This window comes from Scyliorhinus canicula, chromosome 6 (assembly GCF_902713615.1).
Source record: "Scyliorhinus canicula chromosome 6, sScyCan1.1, whole genome shotgun sequence".
Classification (NCBI taxonomy): Eukaryota; Metazoa; Chordata; class Chondrichthyes; order Carcharhiniformes; family Scyliorhinidae; genus Scyliorhinus; species Scyliorhinus canicula.
In genome coordinates this window covers 200,291,409-200,305,081 of record NC_052151.1, presented here as the reverse complement: position 1 = coordinate 200,305,081, position 13,673 = coordinate 200,291,409, and positions in this window count along the sequence as shown.

The window sequence follows — 13,673 nt, the reverse complement described above, 5'->3', positions numbered from 1 at the left end:
TATAAACCACCCCGAACCCCTCGATTAGATTCCAGTCTGTAACTCAATCCCGGGTATCTGTCATTCTATATATAAACCACCCAAACCCCTCGATTAGATTCCAGTCGGTAACTCACCCCCTGGGGATGTGTTATTCTGTATATTAACCACCCTGAAACCCTTGATTAGATTCCAGTCTGTAACTCACTCCCGGGCATCTGTTATTCTGTATATAAACCACCCAAACCCCTCGATTAGATTCCAGTCTGTAACTCACTCCCGGGTATCTGTTATTCTATATATAAACCACCCAAACCCCTCGATTAGATTCCAGTCTGTAACTCACTCCCGGTTATCTGTCATTCTATCTATAAACCACCCGAACCCCTCGATTAGATTCCAGTCTGTAACTCACTCCCGGGCATCTGTTATTCTAGTTATAAACCACCCTGAACCCCTCGATTAGATTCCGGTCTGTAACTCACTCCCGGGTATCTGTTATTCTATATATAAACCACCCCGAACCTCTCGATTAGATTCCAGTCTGTAACTCACTCCCGGGTATCTGTTATTCTATATATAAACCACCCAAACCCCTCGATTGGATTCCAGTCCGTAACTCACTCCCGGGTATCTGTTATTCTATAAATAAACCACCCCGAACCTCTCGAATAGATTCCAATCTGTAACTCACTGCGTGTATCTGTTATTCTATATATAAACCACCCCGAACCCCTTGATTAGATTCCAGTCTGTAACTCACCCCCGGGTATCTGTTATTCTATATATAAACCACCCCAAACCCCTCGATTAGATTCCGGTCTGTAACTCAATCCCGGGTATCTGTTATTCTATACATAAACGACCCGAACCCCTCGATTAGACTCCAGTCTGTAACTCACTCCCGGGTATCTGTTATTCTATATATAAACCACCTCAAATCCCTCGATTAGATTCCAGTCTGTAACTCAATCCCGGGTATCTGTTATTCTATATATAAACAACCCCGAACCCCTCGATTAGATTCCAGTCTGTAACTCACTCCCGGGTATCTGTTATTCTATATATAAACCACCCCGAACCTCTCGATTAGATTCCAGTCTGTAACTCACTCCCGGGTATCTGTTAAAACCACCCAAACCCCTCGATTGGATTCCAGTCCGTAACTCACTCCCGGGTATCTGTTATTCTATAAATAAACCACCCCGAACCTCTCGATTAGATTCCAGTCTGTAACTCACTCCCGGGTATCTGTTATTCTATATATAAACCACCCCGAACCTCTCGATTAGATTCCAGTCTGTAACTCACTCCCGGGTATCTGTCATTCTATATATAAACCACCCAAACCCCTCGATTCGATTCCAGTCCGTAACTCACTCCCGGGTATCTGTTATTCTATATATAAACCACCCCGAACCTCTCGATTAGATTCCAGTCTGTAACTCACTCCCGGGTATCTGTTATTCTATATATAAACCACCCAAACCCCTCGATTGGATTCCAGTCCGTAACTCACTCCCGGGTATCTGTTATTCTATAAATAAACCACCCCGAACCTCTCGATTAGATTCCAGTCTGTAACTCACTCCCGGGTATCTGTCATTCTATATATAAACCACCCCGAACCCCTCGAATAGATTCCAGTCTGTAAGTGACCCACGGGTATCTGTTATTCTACATATAAACCACCCCAACCCCCCCCCCGATTAGATTCCAGTCTGTAAGTGACCCACGGGTATCTGTTATTCTACATATAAACCACCCCAACTCCCCCCCGATTAGATTCCAGTCTGTAACTCACTCCCGGGTATCTGTCATTCTATATATGTACCACCCTGAACCCCTCGATTAGATTCTAGTCTGTAACTCACTCCCGGGCATCTGTTATTCTACATATAAACCACCCTGAACCCCTCGATTAGATTCCGGTCTGTAACTCAATCCCGGGTATCTGTTATTCTATACATAAACGACCCGAACCCCTCGATTAGACTCCAGTCTGTAACTCACTCCCGGGTATCTGTTATTCTATATATAAATCACCCTGAACCCCTCGATTAGATTTCAGTCTGTAACTCAATCCCGGGTATCTGTTATTCTATATATAAACCACCCCGAACCCCTCGATTAGATTCCAGTCTGTAACTCACTCCCTGGGGAAGTGTTATTCTGTATATTAACCACCCCAAAACCTTTGATTAGATTCCAGTCTGTAACTCACCCCGGGTATCTGTTATTCTATTTATAAGCCACCCTGAAACCCTCGATTAGATTCCAGTCTGTAACCCAATCCCGGGTATCTGGTATTCTATATATAAACCACCCGAACCCCTCGATTGTATTCCAGTCTGTAACTCACTCCCGGTTATCTGTCATTCTATCTATAAACCACCCAAACCCCTCGATTAGGTTCCACTCTGTAACTCACTCCCGTGTATCTGTTATTCTATATATAAACCACCCCGAACCCCTCGATTAGATTCCCGTCTGTAACTCACTCCCGGGTATCTGTTATTCTATATATAAACCACCCTGAACCCCTTGATTAGATTCCAGTCTGTAACTCACGCCTGGCTTTCTATTATTCTATATATCCAGCATTCTAACCCTTAATTTCAGTCCACTCCAGTGATTCTGTTCCTGTACACATAAAGCAGCCGCTCTCTATATCGTCCACTGACCCAGTTCCCAGGATCTCTGAATAAATGGAAAGCTTTGTGTGCCTGTGACCTTGGACCAGCTCCAACTCTGACCTTTCGGGCAGACAGTGGGAGACTGGCAGCACGGTAGCATTGTGGATAGCACAATCGCTTCACAGCTCCAGGGTCCCAGATTCGATTCCGGCTTGGGTCACTGTCTGTGCGGAGTCTGCACATCCTCCCCGTGTGTGCGTGGGTTTCCGCAGGGTGCTCCGGTTTCCTCCCAGTCCAAAGATGTGCAGGTTAGGTGGATTGGCCATGATAAATTGCCCTTAGTGTCCAAAATTTCCCTTTGTGTTGGGTGGGGTTACTGGGTTATGGGGATAGGGTGGAGGTGTTGACCTTGGGTAGGGTGCTCTTTCCAGGAGCCGGTGCAGACTCGATGGGCTGAATGGCCTCCTTCTGTCTGTTTTCTATCTCGCTTACTCTGTCTCAATCTGTTTCTGACTCTGTCTCCTTGTTATAGAGTCATGGAATACCTCCCGTAGAAAAAGAGGCCGTTTGGCCCATCGGGTCTGCACCGACCCTCTGAAAGGCCACCCTATAGGCCCAATTCCCTGCCCTGTAATCTGGACCCACCCACCAAAAGTGCACCTTACCTGGGCCCCACACCGGTCTTATCCCTGTAACGCGTGCATTGATCATGGCCAGTCCTAATCTGCACATCTTTGGACTGTGGGAGGAAACCGGAGCACCCGGAGGAAATCCACGCACACATGGGGAGGACGTGCAGACTCCGCACAGACAGTGACCCAGCGGGGAATCGAACCTGGGACCCTGGCGCTGTGAAGCAACAGTGCTATCCACTGAGCCACTTCTATCCCTGTCTGCCTTTCTCTTTCTTTCTGTTTTTCTCCATCCCTCTGTCTGTCTTTCGCGATCCCTCTTGCTGTCGCTCTCTCCCACTTTCGCTGGCGATCTCTATCCCTCTCTGTCTCTCTCTCTGATTGTCCCTCTCTTTTGCTCTGTCCCTCAGTTTTGTCTCCCTCTTCCTGTCTCTCCCACTCTCTCTCTCTCCTTCTCTGGCGATTCATTTCTCAGTCTCAGAATCACTCAGACCCTCTCTGCCCGTCTCTCTCTCTCTCACTCACTCACTCTCATTCGCTCTCCTGCTTACCATGCAGATTGAAGTAAATGGAGCACCAAACTCGGAGACTCTGCCTTCCTCTCATCACTGGGGGGCGGGGGGATGTGCTGAACTCTAAACATGTTACTGTGTACATCTCTGAGTATCTCCCCAGCCCCTCCCCTGCCTTGCTCCCTCTCACTGTCCTCTCTCCATCTCGCTATCTCTCTCTCTCTCTACCGTCCAATTAGCTCTGTCTCTCTTTTTCATTCTTGGTCTGTTTTTGGCCCTCTCTCTGTGTGTGCCTCTCTCTCTATAAATGGGAATATCCACTACCCCCCCCCACCCCCCGACCCCGGCAAGGTATTTTGCAGTATGCATCGCCATTGGTGGGCAGCGGGATCTTCGGGGGGGGGGGGGGGGGGGGGGGGGGGTCGGCGTTGACAGGACCAGAAGATACTGCCAGTGGGAACAGCCGGAAAATCCCGCCTTTTCTGAATGGAATTTTGAGACGGGTTAAGCGGCAGCGAGAGCGGGGCCGCGGAGTACCAGGAGACTCCGGGGCCGGGATTCTCCCCTACCCGGGGGGGGGGGGGGGGGGGGCGGGGGGGTCCCGGCGTGTTGGAGTGGCGTGAACCACTCCGGCGTCGGGCTGCCCCAAAGGTGGGGAAGTCTCCGCACCTTTAGGGGCCAAGCACTCACATTGAGGGGTGAGGCCCGTGCCGGAGTGGCTCCCACTCCGCCGGCTGGCGTGAACGGCCTTTGGCGCCACGTCAGCCGGGGCTGAAAGGACCTCGCCGGCCGGGGTAAGTCCGCGCATGCGCCGGAGCGTCAGAGGCTGCTGACGTCATACCGGCGCATGCGCAGGGGAGGGGGGTCTCTTCCGCCTCCGCCATTGTGAAGACCATGGCAAAGGCGGAAGAAAAAGAGTGCCCCCATGGCACAGGCCCGCCCGCCGATCGGTGGGCCCCGATCGCGGGCCAGGCCACCGTGGGCGCACCCCCCAGGGTCAGATCGCCTCCCCCCCCCCCCAGGACCCCGGAGCCCGCCCGCGCCGCCCAGCCCACCCAACGTGAAGTCACACCTGCCCGGTTTACAACAGCTGTATAAGTGAGAGAACCTGGCGACTAACCTCTGGAGAGCAAGGGCAGCATGGCAGCACAGTGGTTAGCACTATCTGCACGTTCTCCCCCGTGGGTTTCTCCGGTTTTCTCCCACAAGTCCCAAAAGACGTGGGGCGGGATTCTCCGATTGCCGACGCCGATATCGGACGAGAATCGGCCGAGAATCAAAGTTTCTGACAAAATTGGGGGGGGGGAGGGGGGGCGCGCCACTTTCGTGATGCTCCTCCCACTCCAATGTGCGCCATAAAGACGGCCTCAAGGCATTGCCTGGGGCCTCCCCCCCGGGACCCTCTCTCCCCCGACCTGCCGACGGCGTCAGTCACATGTGCTATCATTTGTCGGCAACTCGGCGTGGCAACCGCGGACTCAGTCCAGCGCCGGCACAATCGGGGGGAGGGCCAATCCGCGGGCAGGGGGGGGGGGGGGGGCTGTTGGGGGTGCGGTCGGCGGTTGACGAACCGGCCTTTTCCACGGGCCGGGTATGCGCGGCACATCCGCTGTGCGCGGCCGCTGATCGGGCAATTTCCCGGGCCGTATCGGCAGCTAGAGCCGGGTGCTCTGTACTGACGTCCTGCTAACCCCCAGCCAAACCACAGAGCCGCGGCCGGGTTGCCCCATATTTTCGGTCGTCAAACGCCACCGTTCCCAGGCCGGCGTCAGGACATAGCCTGAAAATCGGAGAACCCAGCTGCTGCTTGTCGGGTGAATTGGACATTCTGAATTCTCCCTCTGGGTTCCCGAATAGGCGCCGGAATGGGACGACTAGGGGCTTTTCACACTAACTTCATCGCAGTGTCAATGTAAGCCTAGAACATAGAACAGTACAGTACAGAACAGGCCCTTCGGCCCTCAATGTTGTGCCGAGCCATGATCACCCTACTCAAACCCACATATCCACCCTATACCCGTAACCCAACAACACCCCCCCTTTTAACCTTACTTTTTAGGACACTACGGGCAATTTAGCATGGTCAATCCACCTAACCCGCACATCTTTGGACTGTGGGAGGAAACCGGAGCACCCGGAGGAAACCCATGCACACACGGGGAGGACGTGCAGACTCCACACAGACAGTGACCCAGCCGGGAATCGAACCTGGGACCCTGGAGCTGTGAAGCATTTATGCTAACCACCATGCTACCATGCTGCCATGATGCCTACTTGTGACAATAAAGTTTTTTATGATAAGAGGATAAAGGAGGTTGTGGCTCAGCATTTTGGGGAGGGTGGGGCTGTTGCTTGTAGGCCTTAAAGGCCTTTCCCTGATGTGGTTCTCCAGGATTCCAGCGGTCTGGCGGCTGGTGTACACAATGCCGCTTCTCAGGACCACCCCCCCCCCCCCCCCCCCCCCACCCCTTTACTGGGCTTGTGGCCATTTCTCTGCTGAGGGATTGACCTTCTACAATGGCAGTTGGAGGTGGGTGGGAGCGTGGGCCATTATTGGGTCAGCACAGAATGGAGTTCAGTTACGAGTGGCGTACCACAAGGATCTGTTCTGGGGCCGTTGCTGTTTGTCATTTTTATAAATGACCTAGAGGAGGGCGCAGAAGGATGGGTGAGTAAATTTGCAGACGACACTAAAGTCGGTGGAGTTGTAGACAGTGCGGAAGGATGTTGCAGGTTACAGAGGGACATAGATAAGCTGCAGAGCTGGGCTGAGAGGTGGCAAATGGAGTTTAATGTGGAGAAGTGTGAGGTGATTCACTTTGGAAAGAATAACAGAAATGCGGAATATTTGGCTAATGGTAAAATTCTTGGTAGTGTGGATGAGCAGAGGGATCTCGGTGTCCATGTACATAGATCCCTGAAAGTTGCCACCCAGGTTGATAGGGTTGTGAAGAAGGCCTATGGTGTGTTGGCCTTTATTGGTAGAGGGATTGAGTTTCAGGGCCATGAGGTCATGTTGCAGCTGTACAAAACTCTGGTACGGCCGTATTTGGAGTATTGTGTACAGTTCTGGTCGCCTCATTATAGGAAGGACGTGGAAGCATTAGAAAGGATGCAGAGGAGATTTACAAGAATGTTGCCTGGTATGGAGGGAAGATCATATGAGGAAAGGCTGAAGGACTTGAGGCTGTTTTCGTTCGAGAGAAGAAGGTTAAGAGGTGACTTAATTGAGACGTACAAGGTGATCAGAGGATTAGATAGGGTGGGCAATGAGAGCCTTTTTCCTCGGATGGTGATGTCTAGCACGAGGGGACATAGCTTTAAATTGAGGGGAGATAGATATAGGACAGATGTCAGAGGTAGATTCTTTACTCAGAGAATAGTAAGGGCGTGGAATGCCCTGCCTGCTACAGTAGTGGACTCGCCAACACTAAACGCATCCAAATGGTCATTGGATAAACATATGGACGATAAGGGAATAATGTAGATGGGCTTTAGAGGGGTTTTAGAGGGGTTTCACAGGTCGGCGCAACACGTGGGCCGAAGGGCCTGTACTGCGCTGTAATGTTCTATCTTCTATTTGCCTGATCCTTGACCTCCCTGACCCTTCTGTGATGAGTCAATTGTGCCAATTTAGTCAGTCCTGCCATGCCTGAGTGTACTACTGATTGGCACCCATTTGTTAGCCTTTTGAATCCCAAGCATTGAACAGCAAGGGTTACACCCATCCCCCCGTGCCACAGAGGTATCATACACGTTGCCCCCAAATGGGACGTGGGAGGACAGAGGGGCTCCTCAGTCACCCTGTTCAGGACATGACAGGTAGTCGTGTCTCATTCCCCCATGAGGTTGGCGCACAGATCAATCGAATACTGTCAACTTCCCTCAGAACTCACTCTTGAGGTGGGTGGGGCACTGAGGCTCCGAAAGGTCGAGGTGCCTCTGTCGGGCGGAATTGAGAGGGGCATCTGTCGGGATATGGCCACTGTGTGAGAGGCGATGGAGTGGGGCTCATTGGAAAGACACTCACATGGAGGGCTGTGCATGGGTGGATGTCCCAGATACTGAGAGGGCCGTGGGTCAGGGCATCGTTAGGAGTCCCCATCGCTCACTTTAATGTTCTCTTCCTTTCAGTTTATAGTTGGATAGAATCATGGAGGCAATGGAGCTGGCAGCTCCATTGATCGCTTTGGAGCAGCAGCAGCGAACAAAGAACAAAGAACAAAGAAAATTACAGCACAGGAACAGGCCCTTCGGCCCTCCCAGCCTCCGCCGATCCAGATCCTTTATCTAAACCTGTCTCCTATTTTCCAAGGTCTACTTCCCTCTGTTGCCACCCGTTCATATACCTGTCCAGATGCATCTTAAATGATGCTATCGTGCCCGCCTCTACCACCTCCGCTGGTAAAGCATTCCAGGCACCCACCACCCTCTGCGTAAAAAACTTTCCACGCACATCTCCCTTAAACTTTCCCCCTCTCACCTTGAAATCGTGACCCCTTGTAACTGACACCCCCACTCTTGGAAAAAGCTTGTTGCTATCCACCCTGTCCATACCTCTCATAATTTTGTAGACGTCAATCAGGTCGCCCCTCAACCTTCGTCTTTCCAACGAAAACAATCCTAATCTACTCAACCTTTCTTCATAGCTAGCACCCTCCATACCAGGCAACATCCTGGTGAACCTCCTCTGCACCCTCTCCAAAGCATCCACATCCTTCTGGTAATGTGGCGACCAGAACTGCACGCAGTATTCCAAATGTGGCCTAACCAAAGTCCGATACAACTGTAACATGACCTGCCAACTCTTGTACTCAATACCCCGTCCGATGAAGGCAAGCATGCTGTATGCCTTCTTGACCACTCTATCGACCTGCGTGGCCACCTTCAGGGTACAATGGACCTGAACTCCCAGAGGTCAAAGTGTGGCTGGCCAAGGCCAGAACCAGGGGGGAGGGGGAGGCAAAACCTGCTGATCAACTGGATGCAGGGCCACAGATTGGGGAACCTCGAAGGAGACGCTACCAGCCGCGTATACTGCTGGAAAATGTCCCATCTCCAGAGGTCCGATGGCAGACAAACTGTGTCTGCCCCGGGCGACGGTGCACCATCTGTGCCAGGTGATGCAAGGGTTGGCGCCACATGGATGGGGAGGTCACCCTTTGCCCATGGCTCTGAAGGTCACTGCCGCTCTGAACGTCTACGCCAGAGGCTCATTTCAGGGCAGCACGGGGGGTGACCCGCGCGGCATCTGCGGGAGACCAGCGGCTGGAGGGATGGCTCCTCGGGGGCAAAGGGTGCCCACTCAGGAGATGGCCGATGCCAGTGCTGAGGCCCCAAACACCCCCAGAGGATGTCCCACATCAATGTGGTCTGCTGCCCTCTGCACAACCTGGCACTGCAGTGCGGCGAGCCGCTGGACCAGGAGGAGATGGAGGAACGCCACATCTCCTCAAATGAGGAGGCTGTCGAGGGCGGCCAGGGGCAACCCATGGAGGAGGCAGAGGCCTTGGGCGATGACCAGAGCCCTTATGAGGCGCAGGGCGAGGAACATCCTCATTGCCTCTTGGTTTGGGGATGACCAGGACTCGGGTGTCAAGACCTCTCCCATCATGGGGTCTGACACCTTCCCACCTTCTCAGGGGCCTATGGGAGGTCATCGTGATAGTTGCTTCAGTCATGGGCAGGGGGCTAAAGTGACTAACAGGATGCTGCAGGAGAATGATGGTGACTTGCAGTGAGGACAGAGCGATGCTCCTCTTAACAAAGTGTCTGACTCCTGCCTGACAGGGAGCTGCCACTAAACGGGGCGAAGTCGGGGACGCAACACATCTCTGCTGCCACCTCTGAGGTCAGGGGGTCCCTATGTGGGTCGCCATCCCTTGGCCAAGTGGACAGACTCTCACACATTTCCAGCAGCCTCCCAACTAGAGAATGCTGTGATACATGAGAGGGCTGAGTGTGGTGGGAGGGGGGCCTTCCACGAATTGGGGGGAGGGGGGGCGGTGGGTAGGGGGAGCTGTACCAGGAGAGAGGCGGCATTATTGCATTACAGTGTTGGGGGAGGGGGGGGGGGGGAGAGATACAGCACGGTCATTCTCACATTGCGCAGGGAGGAAGCGCCGGGTTTGGGGAGCGTGGTACCATGGCATGACATCATTGAGGATTCGTGTGGACGAACAAAAGTGATTTGATTTTTAATCCAAGTTAGTTATTGCTCTGGTGACTCACCTGTCCTGGGGCCTGGGCTTACCCCTGCCCTCTGAGTGCCTCTAGTTTCTCACTCTTCCTCACCACCCCTGCTACGTCGAGGCTTAGCCCCAGGATCCACAGCTCTGCCTGAGGCAGCCTGCTGACTTCCACACCCTGTTGCCCCGAGATGTCCTTGGCAGGAACCCCCTGGGGAGTTGGGGGGCTACACATTGACGGTTTGGGCCTACTTTCGGGCAGCACAGATGTTGCCCACCCAGCACGGTAGCGGGGCAGCACGGTAGCATGGTGGTTAGCATAAATGCTTCACAGCTCCAGGGTCCCAGGTTCGGTTCCCGGCTGGGTCACTGTCTGTGCGGAGTCTGCACGTCCTCCCCGTGTGTGCGTGGGTTTCCTCCGGGTGCTCCGGTTTCCTCCCACAGTCCAAAGATGTGCGGGTAAGGTGGATTGGCCATGCTAAATTGCCCGTAGTGTCCTAAAAAGTAAGGTTAAGGGGGGGGGGGGTTGTTGAGTTACGGGTATAGGGTGGATACGTGGGTTTGAGTAGGGTGATCATTGCTCGGCACAACATCGAGGGCCGAAGGGCCTGTTCTGTGCTGTACTATTCTATGTTCTATGTCCTCTGTGTGCGGGGCTGGAGGTGAGTCGCTCATGGGGTGGTGTTAGATGGGCTGGACACTTCCAGGGTTTCCTGGTTATATCATAGAACAGTACAGCACAGTACAGGCCCTTCAGCCCACGATGTTGTTCCGACCATTTATCCTAATCTAAGATCAACCTAACCTACACCCCTTCAATTGACTGCTGTCCGTGTGCCTGTCCAAGAGTTGCTTAAATATCCCTAATGACTCTGACTCCATCACCTCTGCTGGCAGTGCATTCCACACACCCACCACTCTCTGTGTAAAGAACCGACCTCTGACATCTCCCCTATACCTTCCTCCAATCACCTTAAAGTTATGTCCCCCTCGTGACGTCCATCTCCACTCTGGGGAAAAGTCTCTGGCGATCCACTCTATCCATGCCTCTCATCACCTTGTACACCTCTACCAAGTCACCTCTCTGCCTTCTTCGCTCCTGTGAGAAAAGCCCAAGCTCCCTCAACCTTTCTTCATAAGACATGCCCTCCAGTCCAGGCAGCATCCTGGTAAATCTCCTGGTTGGATGGCCACAGGCTGCGCTTTCCTGTGGGTGATGGTGGGGAGGGGGGGTTACCTTTGTGATTGGAAGCCAGTGTATCACAGGGATCGGTGCTGCGTGCCTTGCTCTTCCTTACAGACATTAACCATGTGAATGTGGAAGGTAGAATTAGTAAGTGTGCAGATGAAGAAATGAAAATCTCTTATTGTCACGAGTCGGCTTCAATTGAAGTTACTGTGAAAAGCCCCTAGTAACCACATTCCGGCGCCTGTCCGGGGAGGCTGGTACGGGAAGATTGGCGGTGTTGATAGTGAGGAGGACAGTCTGAGGGTACACACTGATATTGGTCAGCTGGTTAATTGGGAAGGGCAATGTCAGATGGAATTTAATCCTGACACGTGTGAGGTGATGCATTTTGGGAGGTCTAATAAGGGTGGGATATACACAGTCAACGGTAGATCCCTTTGGAGTATTAAGGAACAAGGGATCTTGGTGTACAAGTCCATGGATACCTGAAGGTGGCAGCGCAGGTACATAGAGAGGTGAAGAAGGCATGCAGACTGCTTGCCTTCATTAGCTGAGGTGTAGAATATTTGAGCAGGGACAACTTTATAAAACATTGGTTGGACCGCAGAAGGAATATTGGGGGTGATATTGGGCGGGGCCTCACGGTAGCATGGTGGTTAGCATCAATGCTTCATAGCTCCAGGGTCCCAGGTTCGATTCCCGGCTGGGTCACTGTCTGTGTGGAGTCTGCACGTCCTCCCCGTGTGTGCGTGGGTTTCCTCCGGGTGCTCCGGTTTCCTCCCACAGTCCAAAGATGTGCGGGTTAGGTGGATTGGCCATGCTAAATTGCCCGTAAGGTTAATGGGGGGATTGTTGGGTTACGGGTATACGGGTTACGTGGGTTTAAGTAGGGTGATCATTGCTCGGCACAACATCGAGGGCCGAAGGGTCTGTTCTGTGCTGTACTATTCTATGTTCTATGTTCTATTTAACTAAATGGGAACAAAGTCCCATAGCGAGCGTGTTTAGCCGCGTGTTTCCCGGTGCGCGATGCGTGTTTCCCGGTGCATGAAACACAGCACCGTGAAACACAGCGCCATGAAACACAGCGCCATGAAACACAGCGCCATGAAACACAGCGCCGTGAAACACAGCGCCATAAAACACAGCGCCCAGAAACACAGCGCCATGAAACACAGCGCCATGAAACACAGCGCCATGAAACACAGCGCCATGAAACACAGCGCCATGAAACACAGCGCCGTGAAACACAGCGCCATGAAACACAGCGCCCAGAAACACAGCGCCATGAAACACAGCGCCATGAAACACAGCGCCATGAAACACAGCGCCATGAAACACAGCGCCCAGAAACACAGCGCCATGAAACACAGCGCCCAGAAACACAGCGCCATGAAACACAGCGCCATGAAACACAGCGCCATAAAACACAGCGCCATGAAACACAGCGCCATGAAACACAGCGCCATGAAACACAGCGCCATGAAACACAGCGCCCAGAAACATAGCGCCCAGAAACACAGCGCCATGAAACACAGCGCCATGAAACACAGCGCCCAGAAACACAGCGCCATGAAACACAGCGCCCAGAAACACAGCGCCATGAAACACAGCGCCGTGAAACACAGCGCCATGAAACACAGCGGCGTGAAACACAGCGCCATGAAACACAGCGCCATGAAACACAGCGCCGTGAAACACAGCGCCCAGAAACACAGCGCCATGAAACACAGCGCCATGAGACACAGCGCCCAGAAACACAGCGCCATGAAACACAGCGCCATGAAACACAGCGCCATGAAACACAGCGCCGTGAAACACAGCGCCCAGAAACACAGCGCCATGAAACACAGCGCCATGAAACACAGCGCCATGAAACACAGCGCCATGAAACACAGCGCCGTGAAACACAGCGCCATGAAACACAGCGCCCAGAAACACAGCGCCATGAAACACAGCGCCATGAAACACAGCGCCATGAAACACAGCACCCAGAAACACAGCGCCATGAAACACAGCGCCCAGAAACACAGCGCCATGAAACACAGCGCCGTGAAACACAGCGCCATGAAACACAGCGCCGTGAAACACAGCGCCCAGAAACACAGCGCCATGAAACACAGCGCCATGAAACACAGCGCCATGAAACACAGCACCATGAAACACAGCGCCGTGAAACACAGCGCCATGAAACACAGCGCCGTGAAACACAGCGCCCAGAAACACAGCGCCATGAAACACAGCGCCATGAAACACAGTGCCCAGAAACACAGCGCCATGAAACACAGCGCCGTGAAACACAGCGCCCAGAAACACAGCGCCATGAAACACAGCGCCATGAGACACAGCGCCCAGAAACACAGCGCCATGAAACACAGCGCCATGAAACACAGCGCCATGAAACACAGCGCCGTGAAACACAGCGCCATGAAACACAGCGCCGTGAAACACAGTGCCCAGAAACACAGCGCCATGAAACACAGCGCCATGAAACACAGCGCCATGAAACACAGCGCCATGAAACACAGCGCCGTGAA